Source organism: Phaseolus vulgaris, chromosome 5, assembly GCF_051622355.1.
Source record: "Phaseolus vulgaris cultivar YP4 chromosome 5, ASM5162235v1, whole genome shotgun sequence".
In the NCBI taxonomy this organism is placed as follows: Eukaryota; Viridiplantae; Streptophyta; class Magnoliopsida; order Fabales; family Fabaceae; genus Phaseolus; species Phaseolus vulgaris.
The window spans coordinates 32,831,051-32,845,195 of NC_143502.1; the positions used below are offsets into that span (position 1 = coordinate 32,831,051).

Genomic DNA, 14,145 nt, shown 5'->3' on the forward strand with positions numbered 1-14,145 from the left:
CAGCGAACGCATGATTTCCACCATCTGCGCCATAGTCATGGCGCCTTCAGCAGCAACAGGCGCAACTGGACTTGAACGGTTGCTTCTCATTTTTCTCATGAAAACTTGACAAATCACAGAGAGTAATGAACAACACCTCCTTCAGCGACGATCGATTCAGCGATCAATCGGTCAGAACTTCGCGAAACTTCGAAAGAAACCTCAAGAACACAGCGAACCTCCACAGAAACCTGCAACTCCACCAGAAACCAACGCTCCTTCCACGAAAAACCAAAACGAGCCAAAGAACTCAGATCTCACCGATCAAAATCCGCGTGAGCAGCAGAAACTTCACCTCACCGAACAAAAACCCAAACGAACGGTGGAAAACGCGGAATCACCGAACAAAACCTAGATGAACAGCAGACAATGGTTGCACCAGCACACAACCACACAGAAACTGCAGAAACCTCCAAGAACTCGCGTTGTGGATGGGAACAGGTTTTACACGGCCCCACGGTGGGCGCCTGATGATCCTGCCTGTTGACCAGAACGCTGGAGCTTAGCCTCGTCAAACTTGGATCGACGTGTGCGCCGTGTCAGCCTCCGTCTTTCACCGTGATTCACCTCAAGAACCTGCAAAAGAACAGAACGGCGCCGCTGCGGCCGATCACGCTCCGACGCCCAAGTCAGCGACTGAACCACCAATTACTAAGAGTAACACTCAAGAACTCTCAAGGAACCGTGCAATGTTCTCTCTCAGTATACTCAAGACTCGCAAGCGTAAAGAAGACAATCTGAACGTGCGTACCTCAGAAGTTCGTTGGGAAACTCTTATATACCTGGACACTTTCTCTCTCCTGGCAGTTACACATCTGGACACGTGGCTCGCATCCAGCTGTACACGTGCCATCATCTGGAGCATCCTTGACTTGGGCGCTACTTCTGACTCTCCTTTGGCTAAGTTACTTATGCATGATACTACTCAGTGCATAGTTGTCTTGGAGCGTGATCTCTTCTGGATGGCGAGTTTGGGTGCCTTCGTACACACCTTCCCTGTGGTCTCGCCGGCCGCCTTCATGATCTGCACCGCCTGTTTCATCGTATATGCTCAAGTAAGCAGTCCCCCGACCTCATCCTCTGGCCAGCTGGGAAATGTCTATCTGCCTTCGTCTTCGGCGATGTCCTTGTTTCGGCGATCTCTAATCACTTGGTCGCCTGGGTTTACATCTGGCGACTTCATCTTCAACCCGGTGACCGCCGGTTCTGGTGTGCTGGAGATCGGAGCACGCCAACTTAATAACCGGCGACTACACGAGCCCCCCGACTTCCTTCCCTTCTGCCAGCCAGGCGTCCCATCAACACGCATATACAATAGCTTGATGCCACGTCATCACTTCCGACTACTATGGCGGTACAGTTTTTTAATTTTATATTACATAATTTTTGAACATTATTATGTGCTTTAATTTTCAATGAAATGAATGGATGATTATAACTTTATACATTATTTTATTATAAAAAAAGTGGTGGTTAAATTTTATAATTGTATAAAACAAATTATAAAAAAGATTATAAAAAGTGGTGGCTAAATTTTATTTATTCACAATTAAAATTACGTCAGTTAAAAACGCTACTATTTTACGTATATTATGGCGCCAGAATCTTCTTCAATGAATGTAAATTGCGACAGTTATAACTGACACTACTTGCGTATATTATGACGTCAGAATCTTCTTCAATGAATGTAAACTGCGACAGTTATAACTGACATTACTTACATATAAAAACCGCCACTACTTACACTATGTTTAAAGTGGCGGGTGTTGCGGCGGGTAGCATAAAACCGCCACATTAAACTTTGTGGCGGCCAGTTCTATGGCGGTTTAGGAAACCGCCACAAACGTGTATTGTGGCGGTTATAACCGCCACAATATACACTTTTTTTTGTAGTGTAACAATAACTAACATAACATAAAACTTGTATTAAAATGTAATTAACAACTAACTAAATATATAATAGAAATTTAAGAAAATACAAGTTATATAATACAAATTTATATATAATAATATATAAATTAGTTGTTTCCGTAACTAATTTATTAAATTATATATAAATTATAATAAACAAAAATTCAAAATACACACAAATATATAAATTATTAGTTATTAGTTATAAATTCCAAGTTGTATTAAGATGTGTTAGTTATTAGTTATATATAAATTATAATACAGAAAAATATAAATTTAAAATATTAAATAAAAATTCAAAAAAATTTAAATACAACACCAACCTTTCCGTCGTGAACAAGCTTGTTGGTGATCGGAGTGGCAGAGGCACAAGACAAAGGCGAAGGCGGCGGCGGAAGCGGTGGCGGTGGCGGAGCAGGAAAACACCAGCGAAGACCAATGGAACAGTAACCTAAATGCAAATGCGCAAAAGAAGTTAGGAAACGAAAATGTCAATGCCAACGAAGTGAATAATGAATGATGCGAAAACGAAAACGAATGAATGAAACTGAAACTTACAAAATGCAGAGAGAAGAAACTGAAACTGAGCGCTAGAACGTGGAAACGAAGAGCGGAGAAGAAAGTGAAAGGCTGAAACTAGTGGCGCGCTTCAAATTTTTAGGGTAAAATTGATTTACAAATGCGGTTCTATAGTAAAACCGCATTTGTAAATCAATGTCAATGATTTACAAATGCGGTCATATTAAAGACCGCATTTGTAAATCAGTGCACATTGATTTACAAATGCGGTCTTTAATATGACCGCATTTGTAAATCATTGCACATTGATTTACAAATGCGGTCTTTAATATGACCACATTTGTAAATCATTGGCATTGATTTACAAATGCGGTTTTACTCTAGAACCGCATTTGTAAATCAATTTAATTTCAAAAATGCCACCGCATTTTTTACAAATTCGTTTAATCGCAAACCCGCACTTAATAAGGAGTATTCTTTTAATCTTTTTGCACTAGTGGTTGTCTGGATAACATTGTTATGCAGGTGATTGTTATTAATGAATGAAGAAAAATTGATCAATGATTGAGTGTTTTGGAAATTGTATGCAATTGTTTGGATAACATTGATATGCAGGTGATTGTTATTAATAAATGAAGGAAAATTGATAAAGCAAACGCATTTAAGAAAAAACTTACTATGACGATTATTGTAATATATGACATAAAAAATTTGATTTGACGAGTGGTAGAAATATTTGTCATAGACAATCACTTACTATGACAATTTTGATGAGAACCATCATGGAAAGTCATATTTTTTATAATTGTTCTAAAAATAACAGGCATAGAAAGTTTGGTTTGAACATAATATGACAGATATTTTGCACATTTTATGACAGTTTATATACAACAATCATAGTAAGTCAACCTACTATGACAGTTTTTCAACTAACATAGAAAGTGCAGAGTTCTTATATCACCTCATAACCGTCACAAAAATCTTGTGTAACCGTCATAAAAAAGTCTTGTTTGTACTAGTGGGTTGATTAATTATTCTTATAATTAATAGATATGACTATTGATAGTGAATATGTGTTAGTAGCTTTAGCTTTATTTATACATCCAAAAATAATAAGTATATTAATTAATGCATATGTCTTATCAAATAAGGTTATTACTACCATTATTATGTTTTTGTGTATTAATATGTCACCCAAATGAGAACATTATTATGTATAGAATGCTTGTTTTTTTTTTAATTTATGACACAAAAGTATTAATGTTAAGCATGTGTTAATTGCATGTATTTGTTCATGTATCTCTATATTTGCATGATATGTTTGTTTCAATCTTTAATGAGTTGAATTTCTTGTTGGAGTAAACAAGTTCAATTTCACTTATATGTGTTGGATCTTGATTTGGCTTCTCAACTTGAAAAACCTATTGCTATTAAGTTCATTCTAAGACTTAGAAAAGGTCAAACAAACTTGCCTAATGTTTATGTGAATGAACATAAGTAACATTAGGTTTGCTCTTCCAAAAACACAAAAATATAGAACTCCTAGCTTTGTTGATTATATTAGTCTTTTCCTTATGAGACATAGACACTAACATGTTTGTATTATCCTTCAGAACATCAACACAGTTTTATTGTACCAAGATGGTCTTCATCTTAATTCTTCATAATACAAAGTAGTTCTCCCAAAAAAGTTCTTGATGCCAAACTTGTTGGTCATATTTTTCAACTTCTTTGACTTTCTTTTTCTTTTTCCACAGACGATGTAAATTATTGATTTCTTAACAATAATATATAAGACAATACAAGAATAAAATTGAAAGAAAGGACTGATATTAGCATTGAAAAAATTTATGTAAAGAGTCTACCATATTCAAATATTCAATATATTATATAATGGTCTGAAATATAAAAGGTGACAGAAAATATTTAAAACAACTAAACTCTAGTAAAATATCTTTTACGTTATTTCATCATATCGTCTTATTGAGATTTGTTTGTTAATCACGAGACATATATAGAGTAAATCATCATCACTTTTCCTTTATTAAAGTCCCTTTATTAGTAAATAAAGAAGAAAATCTCGAAGAACACTTGTCATGATGAATGTTATGAGATGGTGACTCATAAGCATTACATATTTATTGAATTGAAAAACTAGAAAGACGTGATGTGATCAATGATAGTGCTAGGACTAATTTGTATCATGGGAAAAGATGGCAAGCGATGATGGTGGGAAAAGGGTGTGAAGTTAATATCCAACCCCTCAAATGTCATAAAAGAATTCTTGAAACAGCTTCATATGGTGAGGTGGTAGAGTCATTGCCAAATACAAGCTGCCATCATTTGTTGAGCTTGGAATTATGATTGCTAGCCCCTCGTATATAATCCAGCCAGGTCTCATGAAGATCGGTCTTCCCCAACCAAAGTCAGCATCATAGACTGGAAACTTAGCCCAGCTATTGATACCCACATCTGGACACCCAAAAGTATGTGCTCCAGGAACAAGAGCATTTAGATCAGGCTGTAGCTTCAGATAGTCAAGAGCTGATCTCAAATATTCGTTGTCCATTCTCATTATTCTGTTGTGGATTTGATTTGCAGCATACCATGTAGGTTTTTACACGAGATCTCCTGCCAAGCTTTGGGAATGGTGGAGAAGATAGCATTGCCAAGGTAACCAGGAGGGAGGGGAGGTTGCAGCCTTGACCTTCCATTAATTGGAATATATAGTCTGGTTTCTTGGTCTTCAGGAAGGCCTCTTGCTTTGGACACACTTCTCCATATATGAGCTGCCAACATCTCATAAGTGCTATAGTTTATTGTGTTGCCATCTTCTTTCGACTTGCCCTTGAGGATGTTGAGTTGGTCACGACTCAATTTTAAAATAGAGGAAACCACAGTTGTGGTGGTGGTGGTGGTGGTGGTGGTGATGGGTGGTGAGAGCTGGTATTCGTGGTGAGGAAAAGCTGGTTGAGGTGGGTCCCTGGCACGAAGTAAGTTCCTGTCAATAAATGGGGGAACAGAAATGGGGATGCCACGAGCCACATTGGACCATGAATTGATGAAGTGAGCACCTGATTCTCCATCTGCTACATGGTGCACTTTACCAACGCCTATTGAGACCCCTCCACATCTGAAATATGTTACCTGAATGCATGCAGTGCAGTGCAGCGAATAGTTAGTTTCATTTTATCCTTACAAAGAGAAAGAAAAGGAACGCACCTGTAACACCACTAACGGATATGTTTCAATCCCGGCAGAATAATCCACCGTGGGAATAAGGTTGCTATGGTTAAGGTTGTGAGTGAAGTGGTCCATGGCAACGGTGGCATGAGCCTCAACGAAAAGTACACCCTGACCGTCACAATAAATCTCCATGCGGTGGTCGTCACCGTGGCGGAGGCGGGCGGCCATTGGGTAGAAAAGGACGAGGGTCTTACTTAGGGCTTCTTTCAGAATGTTGGGATGGAAGAAATTGGATGTCCCGTTTGGGTTGTAGAAATAGAGGGTGGGAATGTGGTAATTCCCCGCCAGCAAATCCAGGTCTGAGTTCCACAACACCTTCCGCGGGGTAGCCTCTGCGGGTTGCACCATTATCGACTCCTTCACACTAATCGTCATAATCTCTGCTTACAACTAGGGATAGACGTTGTGTTAAGGGTTGCTTTTATTTTGTATAAGGGTTGATGTGAAGGGTTGATGTATCCTCGTCTATGAAGCTCGGATACGGTTAAAATTGTGTTGTCGGTGTGTCCGATACACCGCGGACACGGACACGCGGCGGAAGCGTGCCCGACACGGTGTCGGACACTTTTTATTGGGTCGGAAACGGTCCTCTTTCTGGATATGCCGGAGGAGACAAGTTTCCCTCCTTGAACACGCCAGAAAAGCTCGAAAAAAAAAAAGTGGTTCAGTGTTTTAAAGAACTCTTCTTTTCCACACTAAATCTAAGATAAAATATGATAAAATCTCAAACAAAATATTAAAATCTCCAAAAAGTAAAAGTTAAACATTATGTTTTTCTTGATTTTTTTTTCATATAACAAAATATATTACTACATTTTAATTTATATATAGCCGTGTCCCGTGTCCTATAATTTTCAGTTTAGCCGTATCTCCGTGTCCGTGTCGTATCTGTGTCTAGGCTTCTTAGATCCTCGCCAAACAAATCCATGTTTGACATCCACAACACCTTCCGCGGGGTAGCCACTGCGGGTTTCACCATTATCAACTCCTTCACACTACTCGTCATCAATCTCTGCTTACAACCTACAGGCATGTATCCACAATGTCCCTATATATCTAACCTAATTCAATTAATGTTCTCACCATTTCTACTCAACTAACTTCCTCCTACGTAGTACTATTTTTTATTATTCGTGATCTCTGTTACAGCACGTTTGTAATTTGTTTTAAGTTATCTTCTTATTTAGTAAGGAACAGTTGAAATCTACCATAAGTAAAATTGTAACCCAACTTAGAAAAAAAATTAGCAATCACACCTGAAATCAGAAATGTTTATAAATTTTCTCTTTAATTATTTTTTATTTTCTACTCTTTTTTCCTTGTGTTTTGTAACCGGGTGAGTAGTGTTGGTTACCAAATGAATTTGAGAAAAGATGAATTGTTTGGATCTATTTGTTACCAAAGAAATCTGAATGCGGATATGCAAAGAAACTGTGGAGGGAGTGTCTCACTCGTGAATAAAGAAAGGAAGAAAAAGTCTTCTTTCGTTAATGTTTTCTGTCCATTTATTTTCCTTTTCACTCTTAAAAGTTAAGTAGCATACGACACTGATAGGACATTGAGACAAAAATACGTATATCTAAAATGTAGGACACTGGGATATGGATTTATATATTATATAAATATCAATTATATAAATTGACAATAAAGATTTATGTGCATAAGTATGTTCCAAATTATTTTTTGGAGCAGAAAAATATTTTTCATGACTGGTTTAAAAGGATTTGTTTCTTAAGTTTATAATCATAATAAAAATTTATACACTAAATTTGAGCTTTTAGAAAATTAATGTATTTTTTCTTTTTAAAATTGTATTAGAATCGTAATAGAATTGTCAGAAATCCAACAAATACTTTTTGAATTTGACATTTCACGGATACGTATCCTACAAGTGTCATACGAGTGTCGGTGTCTAATATGAGTATCTGACATCGACATACCATTTAAGAAAAGTGTCTAAACTTTCATAGCTTAAAAGGTTTGTGTTAAATTACCATCTTATCTTTTCTCTAGACAAGTAGAATTTTATTTTCACTCTTTTTAACATGATTTACTTTTACTATTATAACATTAATTATAGTCTCATATATAGGTGATTGTTGGGCCCATTATCAAGATATCATAAACTCTTACCCCATTTCATTATTGAGTGTTAGAAGTATAGTTGGCAGCTCACCTACTTCTATATTACCTCATGTCGGTGGATTTTCCTCAACTCCTTCTTTCTAATGAATGTCTTCGTTCTCTCATAAGTGTCTTCCTTGCAAACTTCAAATGGTATTTATAAAAGGTACTTCGACGTTTAAATAAGATCTGTATTCAGTGCTGGATATACTATTAAGGCATTATGATGACGTATCTTTTCTCGAAATCTATGATTGCTTATATGATTATCATGAACCCTTTGTTATTAGGCCAAAGTAACATTTTGGATTACAATTAAGAGTGTATTACCTAATGTCTAATCATTGTTTGAAGCGGTCAATCTACTATTGGAATTTATAAATTTCATCATATTGGTCGACACAAACAAGGTATTAAGAGTTGCATCTAAACATGTCTGATATCGAAACAGGAAAAAAAAAATTAATAGACATGGCCAAACATTCACAAATTAATATACTCATTCCTTCCCAATATAGATGGATTTTAAAAGTATGTTTATGTCATGGTCTCATATTCTTTCATTTGTTGTGATATTTTCTGTCCATTACACTAGTGCAGAAAGGCAAAACGAGTGCGGCTATTTTAAATTTATAAGGGCGGCTATATAGCCGCATTTGATTAGCACGCACTTGTAAATCGAAGAGATAAGAATGCGACTATATAGCCGCACTTGTAAATACCATTTATAAGTGCGGATATTTCTTATAGCCGCACTTGTATATGCCAAAACATTAAAAAAATTTAAAACACCGCCAATATTGTGTGAAGGCAATGTTGATGAAGAGTGGCATGGGAGCGCCAGCAACGACAACGACAACAGAAGTGGCGGCGGACAGGGAAGCAGGACGGAGCAAACCAAAAACCCACGAAGACAATGAAAGAGTACTGACCAATGCAAGAAACCAAACAATGTAAGAAAAACGAAAAAATTTATACATGAAGAGTGGCATGGGAGCGTCAGCAACGGCGGCGACGGATAGGGAAGCAACGACGGAGCAACGAATGTCAGTCAATGAAATAGTGCTTCGAGACCACCAATGCAAGGAAAAAAACATATATAAGAAAAACGAAAACATTTATGCATATATTTGTGAAGATGAAGAGGAAGAAAGAGAGCTCAAGAAACTTACATTGACACAAATGAAAATGGCAGCAGAAGGAGATGAACTCAGAGCGCAAACGCGAATCAAAAGCAAAGACGAGAAAGAAAGTATGAAGTTGTGTGTGGCGCGCTTCAAAATTTAGGGTAATAAAGGATTTACGAATGCAACTAAAGATAAAACCGCATTCGTAAATGAAAACGTTTTGATTTACAAGTGCGGCTATACCAATTGCCGCATTAGTAAATCAAACGCTTTGATTTACAAGTGCGGCTATACCAATAGCCGCATTCATAAATCAAGCGTTTTTATTTACAAGTGCAGTTATACAAATAACTGCATTCATAAATCAAAATAATTTCAAAAATACCACTGCGTTTTTTACGAAAGCGGATAGCACAAAAGCCGCACTAAATAAAGTGTACTTTTTCTTTTTTTTGCACTAGTGATTATTTTCCTTTTCACTCAAAAGGTTTGTGTTAAATTACCATTTTACCTTTTCTATAGACAATTAGAATTTTCTTCTCTATCTTTTTACCACGATTTGCTTTTACAATTATAACATCAATTATTGTACTATTTATTCATCTTCTCTTTAAACTTTACAAAATTCTCATAGTCTCATATATATGTGATTGTTGGGTCCATTATCAAGATCTCATAAACTCTTACCCCATGTCATTATTAAGATTTAGAAATATAGTTGGGAGTTCACCTACTATGTTACCCAATAAATTAGTCTCTTTTAATAAAGGCTTAAAAATCCCCGGAGAAACGACCTCCTTTATGTATTTAAAATATCTAATATTTGATCTATCATTTTCCAACTCCATTAAAAGTAATATGAATGTTTAATGATGGTGAAATCCACTGCAAACAATTTTCTTTTCAAAAATCCTAATCATTATTTGACAACTATAATCTTCATAAAAAAAAGCCATATTTAACCATTTTGAAATAATTAATCCAAAATAGTTGTTTTGGCTTTTTATTTAAGTCACATAAGCATAACCTACTCCAGAATACACAGTTTGATATTTGAGGTATTTTTTTTAAAATAAATAAAAATGATTATATAGTGGTAGATAGGATTCGGATGATTTTATCTCAAACAAATCTTATCGAACAAGATTAATTAGAAAAACTAAAATATAAACCAAAAAAAATATTTAACTATAAATAGAATGGATAAAACCAAGATACATCAAAACATAGAGAGTTCTCTAGTTAGACGGATACTCGTCGCTTTTTCTGTATGAAATTATATACACTATATGACTTTTCAATCAGTAAAGTAAAATGAGTTTGCGAAATACTTATTTTGAACATATACATGTATATTACGGATCATTTTATCTGAAATCCTAAGCCACGACGAAATAATGTTCTAGACTGAAGATCCGAATGCAACAATTTCAAAGAAATAAGAAAGCAAATTAGCTCGAATCCAACAAACTAAATAATTTTACTTTCTTCAAAAAAGGCCTTTTTTTTAATTTATACATAAGATATTTTCTCACTTTACGCATCACTTTTTGAGCTAGGAATAATGAAAGATATTCCCTCGTATACAATCCCACCAGGTGCCATGAAAATGGATCTTCCCCAACCAAAGTCAGCATCGTGGATTGCAAGCCTTACCTCAGCTAGTGATGCCAAGGTTTGGACACCTAAGAGTATGTGATCCACGAACAAGCGCTTTTAACAACTAAGACTTGAGTGCTGTAAATCTTTGTCTCACAGCACAAGCTATCTTCCACTCATTGATACTGACCAAACCTTCAATAATCTTCTGTCTGACCCTTATATATGGTATAAAACCTCTTTCTGCCATCCCTGTTGCAACCTTTGCAGCCAAAACATACTCACATTTCTCCAAGCACCCTTCAATCACTAACTCTTGAAACTCTCAAATCCAACAGAGCTACCCTCTTTCTCCAGGAATTCAATCATCTCAACAGCATTCCATATCTCCCTGTTTGCCCGTAATGCTGCCAATAATTTCACCAGTGTTCCCTGCCCTGGGGTTAAACCATATTGCACCACCATTTGCTTCATCAAATCCTGTGCCTCTGCAGTCTTTCTCACTCTGCTCATTGCACCAACAACAGTGTCAAAACTATTTGAATCTGGAATACATCCAGCCCCACCCATGCCCCTAAGAACTTTAACGGCCTCCATTAGTGGTCAACAGAACAGAGACATGATAGTAGATAATTACAAGTCCTACAGTCAGGAGTATATCCAATTGTTTGCATCTGAAGTAAAATATCAGAAACAGATTGAGACAGGCATCGCCGCTCCAACCAAGTGGATGAGAGGAGATCACGAGTCTGAGGAACTGGAAGGCAACCAGACCGTAGAGTCCGTTGTAGAACGGCAAGTGCAAGGGGGAAAGGATGGGAGCTTTGAAGGGAGTACGAAAGAAGATAGGAATAAGCTAGTTGGGGCTTGGAACGTGGTCTGATAGGTATAAAAGATTGTAAAATTTCATCAACAATATGCACTTGTAAGTTATGAGGAAATGAAGAAAAGAAAGAAAAAGGATTTGAATTTTGGCAGGACTCCAAGGAAATGAAAAGGTCAGGAATTTTAACATAGTTTTTCGCTTCTACTTCCTCTCTTACAGCCTGCTCAAGATTTTGCAATGAAGACACTGAACAAGCTGAAGGACATCGGCTCAGAAAAGGCCGGAAATGAAGAAGAAATCTATTCTGCATTGTTGCTCCTATCACCATTCTGGATCAGCTAATATAGTATTGGAGCACCTTCAGACATGAGAGAAATGAAACCTGTGGAAATTTGCAAAAATCATACGTACAACATTAATAGGGTAAAAGGGTGTGAGAAAAAAAACAAATTAATAGATGTGGCCAAACATTCATAAAATAAAATATAAATTTCTTTTTATCTATGCTTTACAGAGAGGTGCCTTTACATGGGGGGCATGAAACAAGGTTTCAGTAGAAACTACCAACTGAACATTACCAGTGGTTAAAGAAAAATGTGAAATGATTAAATCACAAAAGTGTGACAAGTCAAGCAGCACGTCATGACCAAAAAGCCAACACATCTGCATATCAATGTATAGAATCCAAGTTGAAATTAACAGATAAACATAGAATGCAATGATTAACAATAAAAATATAACTAGGTTCAAATATCATGATGCAAATAATGCAAAATATGAAAGAACCAACATAGCTCTCCTTAGAACATGCACTTGAAATAAATGCCAAATGTAACTATATCAAACAACAATCAAGTATTTAAGGGTAGGATTGGGTTGGATCCCTGTGTGAATGGTAGTAGAAGCATGTATGAACTAGTCAAAGATGACATAATGGTGGTTACAAAAATAGGAATAATGTCAGCACAGAATGCAAGTAAATGATATAAAAAAATAAACATTTTAGAGGAAAACAAAGTAAAAAAGAATCCCCAACATCTTCATGCCACCCAAAATTTCATAGCCTCATAATGAATTTCAAACAGGGATTAACACAACCATAAAATTCATCACTTAGAATACCTTTTAATGAGCTTCTAAGAGTTTGATATCATGCTTCACTTCAATAGTTTTATTGAATATAATGCACTCCTCAAGTACAATCAACAAATCTCAGTCTTGACCAACTGAACCATCCCACATTTGAACTCATCTTAACACTAGGAAATGTGTTTTCAAGCATTTCAATGAGTTATTCTTCTCAAAGAAATCACGAATGAAACAACACCCACAAATGTCTTGTCTTATAGTTAAGCTTTTGAGAAGGAAAACGACATTTAGCGGTAGAAATTGTTCCTAAAATACCATATTATATATTGTGACATTTATATATATATATATATATATATATATATATACATTTATATATATATATATATGTGTGTGTGTGTGTGTTGAGACTGTTTTTACAAAACAGAATGGTCTGTGATTTTTCTTGAAAGCTAATTCCTTTAATACAATACAATTCATAAATTAGTGCTAAAAAAATCCCTTTTACCCCTTCTATCACTATCCGCCATCCATTACCAGCTCCACTCGTGTCCCTTTTACCCCTTATAAATTGGTTGTCACTTGATCACCTAAACCAATCATCAGAATGAATCTATCTACCTCTGGGAAGAGAAATCATGAGAAAGAGTGTGCATTTCCTAGTGGAAATTGTAATAAGTAGTCGTCATACTCATCCAGGACGAGTGTGGGGGAATTCTTCATTTTATAAAGTACCATCACTGGTCAGGTCGAGAGAAGACTTGCACACAGAAGGCATGGTAGTAGAAAACCAGATGCAAGCAAGTGACCAGTCTACCCTTTGTTTTATTCAGATAGATACTTCTATATGTCTGGTTGATTCAAACCAATTATTTGGGGGATTGTTTCTTACTATATTTGTCTCTATTACAAACTTGTGTGCCTATTATATGATGTACGACAGCAAAAGCCTTTTTCCTCTAGGCAAGATTGGTTACATAGATCACATAGTGCTGCTGGACTTGATTAAAGACCATACTTTCAGAGATATTCTTTTAGGCCAACTAAACCCTAGCTCTTAATCAAAGATTTAATTCAAACCCAACTAAAACAATTGATTATGGTCAGAACAAGATCACATAAAATATACGAACATTTCAAAATAATTTAAGAAATGAAAAATTGAAGAATTGGAAACGCAAATGAGTGCTCACCCATGGCAGTATATTCGTCAGACCACTCTAAAGGAGTAGGGTTTGTTTGAAGAATGGATGGAGAGAAGAAAGAAATGCACCATTTGACTCCTTAGTGGCCCGTTCAATTCCCATGACTTGCATTTTCCTCTCACCGGAATGCGGATTGAAGCTATGGCACCAAAGGGAACGCGGATTCAAGCTTGGAAGTGGGAAACTATTAAAATAACTTCTGATTTATCCCCCGAGAAACTACTGACCCCTTTCTCTTTTTTTTTTTTTTTTGAAAAACCCTAAAATAAATTTTATCCACTAAAAATATTTAATTTTTTAAAATTGATTATAAAAGTTTAATAATTAATGTTACATTTAATTAAATTAATGAAATCATTTTAATAAATGTATTACATTCTATATTATTGATGTAATGTTTGACTAAGATTAACTTAGCAACCTTTGATATTGGTCAAGTCACTTAAAAAATGTAGCCATT

The 14,145-nt window shown here is 35.9% G+C and overlaps 2 pseudogenes across 2 annotated transcripts; both read right to left on the reverse strand.

Moving 5' to 3' along the window:
- Positions 1–4,484: 4,484 nt before the first annotated feature.
- On the reverse strand, positions 4,485–6,148 carry LOC137835418 (shikimate O-hydroxycinnamoyltransferase-like; annotated as a pseudogene). Its single transcript, XR_016521170.1, has 2 exons — positions 5,692–6,148; positions 4,485–5,616 (listed from the first exon to the last, which is right to left on the reverse strand). The product of XR_016521170.1 is annotated as a shikimate O-hydroxycinnamoyltransferase-like (transcript).
- A 4,269-nt stretch (positions 6,149–10,417) lies between these two features.
- LOC137835420 (pentatricopeptide repeat-containing protein At1g06270 pseudogene) lies at positions 10,418–13,902 on the reverse strand (annotated as a pseudogene). Its single transcript, XR_016520991.1, has 2 exons — positions 13,674–13,902; positions 10,418–11,773 (listed from the first exon to the last, which is right to left on the reverse strand). The product of XR_016520991.1 is annotated as a pentatricopeptide repeat-containing protein At1g06270 pseudogene (transcript).
- Between the last annotated feature and the right edge of the window lie 243 nt (positions 13,903–14,145).